General features: G+C 44.4%; 1 pseudogene; it reads right to left on the bottom strand.

The window, feature by feature from the left end:
* Positions 1-221: 221 nt before the first annotated feature.
* LOC123117529 (disease resistance protein RGA2-like) lies at positions 222-4,933 on the bottom strand (annotated as a pseudogene).
* Between the last annotated feature and the right edge of the window lie 671 nt (positions 4,934-5,604).

The following is a 5,604-nucleotide window of genomic DNA, read 5'->3' as shown; positions in this document are numbered from 1 at the left end:
GATGTCAGAGACCTCATACATACAGCTATCGTCATACTCTCCATCCAAGGAAATCTCCGGTTCTGATTCGTGGCTGCATGAGACGGTATACAGAAGCACCGTCCGCCGTGCTCATCTTTTAAGACCAGAGAAGGCGAGTCATAGGGCAGCAACGTCGAAAGTTGACCAGAGTAAATGTGCTCGTAGTAGAATACTGTAAGCTTCAAGCATTTTGTGTTGCTGAAGTCACTCATAAATCGCCGTTATTTAGCCACTCAATACAGAAGGGGAAATAAAGTGAAAGTGCTCACAAAACCATCGGAGCCCGGAATAAGTGAAAAGTTTATGGGAAATAAAAGGCAAAAAATATGCAAATGAAGATCATCAAAGCGTTTGATCCTAGGTAAAGGTCTCCACCATGGCGTCAGAAGAGCTCATGGGCCACCATTCTGAATCGTGAACATGCCATCTGGATCACCTTGTACTCGTCCATAGATTTAGAAGGTACTATTAATAATCTGCAATGAAGTAGATATTCTGTTTCTTGTTAGAAAAACACATGGGCACGACAATTTTCTGGAAGGTAACATTGTTTTTAGTAATAATCTAACAAGCTAATCTGGTTTACCCCGAGTTAACTTTGTTGTATTTATTATCCTCTGAATTAGAACGTACCATTATACAACTAACAACATTTGCGAGGCAATATACATATGAAAGATGATAAATTTATACAAAAACAGTCGGTAAAACATAAGAGCAATGTAGAACATATACCTTTTCCTTGATGTGAGCGAGTTTCATCTGGTTCACCTCTGACTTACACCATCCATATAAGTGAGGGCAGTCCAAAATATGAAGTTCCTGGAGGTTGATGAGTAAGCTCTCTGGTAAAGAGATGATGCTCTTGCAAAAACGAATCTCAAGTGCCTTGAGCAAAGTGAGTCCTCCTAACCATTGCGGCAGTGCTGTCAACGCATTACAGTGCTTCAAACTCAGTGATTGCAACTGTGTAAGTTGCTTCATGTTCTTTTCCAATCCCTGTAGGTTGTTCATGCATATTAAGTTGAGCTGTCGAATAGATGTGAGCTCACCCAACCATTCTGGCAGAATTTTCAATTCAATGCATTCGAGGGAGAGTGATTCCAGGGACTTGAAGGCTTGGCCGAACAGTGGTGAGATAGTCAGATCATCGCAATCGGAGATGGTTACATCACTAAGGCCAGGAAGGTGGTGAAGCAATCTCCACTGGTGCAAAGGCAACTCGGACTTCTCAACTTTCAGTTTGTGCACGGGAGGAGAAGAGGAGGAAGCAGGTGTGCTCGAGGTCGAGGCACACTCTTCCCATGACGATAGCGCGTTATCACTACTTGATATAAACCAGTGCACAGCTCTAGGAGGATACGGATTGATCCTCAACTTGGGGCACCTGTACATTTCCAGATGCTCAAGTTTAGGCAACGTGAGCTCATTTGCACCGTCCCCACTCATGGAGCACCCTGTGGTAAATTCTTCCAGGCTATACATGTAGCCAAGAAAAATCTTGTGTAGGTTGGGTAGTTGGACGAGCGTTGGTAGGCTGCTGCACAGCAGATTCCACAACCTCAAGCTCACAAGATTAGGAAGATATTTGCTTATCTGCATAACCCAGTATGGAAATATGACACCCTTGTAACCAAATATATTCAAAGTCTGCACAGTTGTTGGTGGCACTAGCTCTTTGAGCAGCGCCATGTGTTCCACAGAACTCGCGCCTTCGCCCCACCACAATGTCAATTCTTCGATGCTCTGTTTTTCCATCAACCTTATGCTGCGTGCCTCCTCTACAGACTTCACATTTACAAGATCTTTGATGCTCAACACTTGAGGATTTGCATGCTTAAGAAAGGCAAGATTGCTGCTGCTAGATTCACCATCATCTGCACGTCCTCACAAAAAAAAAAATCTGCACGCACAGGAAACTCCCCGTGTTGCAACAATCCAAAAAGGCTCAGGATATCCAATTTGGCCACATTTTCTGGCAGGCTAGCAATGTGCATGCAGCCGCGGAGGTTCAATTTGTTGAGGCTGCTAAAACTTTCAGGCACACAAAAACAATAGTCATTCCAAGATCGGGAAGGGTACCGATACAGGCAATGAAACTTTGATTTGCCGATGGGCTGTCTGATAAATAATAACCGTGACAGTGTGAGATATTTAAATACCGGAGTTCCATGAGATTGCTCATGACCTTTGGCAGTCCTAAGAGTCTTCCGCGACGTGATAAATTCAAATACTGGAGTTTGTTAAGGGCACCCAGAGCTTTTGGTATCCTTGTAGACTCCCACCGTTGGAGCTTCCGGCCCCATGAAGAAGCATCGAGATACCTCAACTGTTTTAGTTGACCAATAGAATCAGGCAACTCTTGCGTACAATATCTGCTTAAATCTAAAACACGGAGGCATTTAGCTGGTGAAAATGCTTCACGATCAAGCTGAGAGTTGCTACGATCATGAAAATGCAGTGCCCTTATCTTGGCGAGTGGAGTCATTGATGACTTGAATAGCTTTCTGTGATCTGTCAGCCATGCATATCGGCAGGTTGGACCCTCTATACCAATTTCATCGGCCAGAACAGATCCTGCGAGATCATGTACCAGGTCATGCATGACCAAGAATTCAGTTTCAACTTGCATGCTCTGCGTCAATAGTATACATAGTATCAGACTTGACAAATCGGAACACCTTCATGCTATTACGTATTGGATATATTCTCTTCATTAACAACTAGACAGAAAAGGCAATCGAAAAGCCTTGTACACATGATATCACACTGATGTGCGCTGTCTAAAAATATAAGGACAATGGAAAGAGTAGAAGAGAAATCCATCATCGGGAATGCTGTCTTCGTACTATCTTCCATCCTGATCCATACTACCTAGCTGCTGATAGTCTTCGTGCTTTCACTATATTGCTTACTTGACTATGGCTTGTCTAGTGTAGTCTACCTTCCGCTGCATGTCTAAAGGTTCATTTCTATTGTTTGTCTTCATAACATCCCTGTTTTGAAGACTTTCACATGAGCTAGCGTGTAGTTTATGTACAATGGTTATAAGTTTTTCGGGATTTTTGGTGTACTGGAAGTATCTAAAAATAATAGAGGGTACGTGTAGGTGCACACTAGATCAGATCAGTTACTCACCCATGAAGACTTTGGATGTTCAAGGAAGCACATGCCTAAAAGCTGATTAATATATCTATCACTGCTCTGTTGATTGTAGGATGATGCCGTTGGTGGCTCAACAAGTCCAAGAGCAACCCATTGGTGAACCAGAGCTTCTTTAGATATCCAATGACCTTTTGGAAAAATTGCACAATAGGCAAAGCATAGCTTCAAGTATGAACCCATACTGCGATAGCTTAGCAGCAAGGATGCATGCACCTGATGAGGTGAAAATTCTTTTGAGGCAAGCACGTCCCAGAGCTCACTGTTGTTCACCGACACCCATTCATCAGATGACTTCATAGAGTCCAGCATATACCCAACAGATTGGGCTGCTAGAGCCATACCTCCACACTTCTTTGCAATGTCCTTCCCGATCATCTCTAACCGTACTCTGCCAGTTCTAGCATCAAAGGAAGTTTTATCTTTTATGATAGCCCAAAAAATGTCATCTGTCAAGGGAGCTAGCTTGTACGGCTCCACCGTCTGAATTTTCTGTGCAATATTTTCTTCTCGTGTGGTTACTACCGCCACCACTTTGCTCCCTTCACCCGGATTTAGCATATTCTTCAATTTTTCCAACTCACGTGGTTCCCTCTCCCACAGGTCATCTAAGATGATTAGGACCTTCTTACCAGAAACGAGCCTTTTAAGGCTATTTCCTATCATCTCAAGTTCAGTAGGCTGACTATCACTAACGGATAGTTGTGATATTATAGAATTCCCAATTTTCTTCAAATCAAACGTCTCAGACACATAGACCCACACCCGAGAGTACTCTCTGAACTGTGGATCATTGAAAACCAATCGTGCCATGGTTGTCTTCCCAATGCCTCCAATACCATATATCGGAAGGATGGTGATCTCTTTTGTGATGCTCCTAGATAAACGAACCACGATCTCCTGTTTTTCCTTATCCCTCCCTATGACTTTTGCTTCTGTCACAGCCGCTGTTGTTTCCCAGTTATCCTGCATGCGAGGGACATTTTCTTGCAGGAAAGTGAAAGGAATGCGGTCTTCTGTGATCCCCTTCAGCTGCCCTCTCATATTCTTCATCTTAATGGCCATTTTCAACCTGGAAACACTGATTTGAGGGAAACACTACAAAGGCAACAATTTCAGTACATTTTGATGTTCAAAGTAATGAAACACAATTTGACAGTCCTGGGAACAAGATAATAATACATATTAATATTTAATAGAAATCAAACACCCCAACACAATGAACTTATTTTTCGCTGTTTTATAATGTAAATATGCGGTGGTCCGGAACATGATGGCCAACACTACCAACTCTTGTGTCCAAAATCTTTTTTGAGAGCAGCAAAGTTTGTTTTCTTACTAAGGACGCAAAAAGCTACCCAGAACAATTAGAGCTCAAGCACCGGAGAAATTTCGTCTTGGTTAAGTCAACTGGGTTTGCATACCTTTTGTGCAGCAGGTTCGGTGTTGACTTCGAAATCATCGATCATGTCAGAGATCTCATACATGGTGTCCTTGAGCCGCCCCAGCCACAGGCGCACCGCCGGATCCGTGATGGACTGCGTCTCAGCGTCTTTGAGCAGAGCCTCCACCGTCTCCAGCGACGATCTCATCTTCTGTAGGTCGTTTACGAAGTTCCACTGCAGCTTAATCTGGCCATTGATGGCGGACATGATCTGCTTGCTCACAACACTGATGATGGCAGAGGCGATGATGCCCCCGACATGCGCCATGGCTGGCTGCTCACCTCTCTCAACTCCTCAATGGCCTGATGGCTGCGAGGATGTGGGTGAAGGGGTAGACGAGCTCCTGGTGTGGACGATCGATAAGGTCTTATCACGCCTGTTGGAGATTGGGGTGGTTGCGCCAAGTCAACGGTCAACAACTGCCTATCAGTGACGGTGAGAATAAAGTACGCGTACAAGTTGGTGGGTACCAACAGTTGTGCTACCAACAGAAGCAACCTACGCCAGAATATCATTACCACGAAAAAGGCCCTTAAAGCATCTTCATCGGGTGGAGTTTATTTACTTATGAAAACGTTTTGTTTAGTTAAAAAAAAATACTCTGTTTAGTACAAAAAATGCCGATTTACCCACCATGTTTGGAGGATGGTTAAGGACCGGCTCGTTTTAGGGGATCTATGTTAAAATAGGTCTAGCGTGTCACGTACACGTATTTCGTACTTATATAATTGTATGTGCTCATCATTATATATAGAGACGTGGAGAGGCATTGCCCCACGGAAAAACCTAAACCTTATTCTCAAACTTGGTATTAGAGCCAACCCTACCCTAGCCGCCGCCGCCGCAGTCCTTTTTCGCGGCCGCCGCGATGTCCACCTCCCCGGCCGCGAGGTCCACCACCTCCTCCGCGCTCACCCTCACCGTATCCGCCCCGGTCATCGCTCCGCCCACGGCGTCGGCTCCCGTCCCCGTCCTT

Source organism: Triticum aestivum, chromosome 5B (genome assembly GCF_018294505.1).
Source record: "Triticum aestivum cultivar Chinese Spring chromosome 5B, IWGSC CS RefSeq v2.1, whole genome shotgun sequence".
Lineage (NCBI taxonomy): Eukaryota > Viridiplantae > Streptophyta > Magnoliopsida > Poales > Poaceae > Triticum > Triticum aestivum.
The sequence above is the reverse complement of the archived record's forward strand: the minus strand, read 5'-3'. Positions and strand labels throughout refer to the sequence as shown.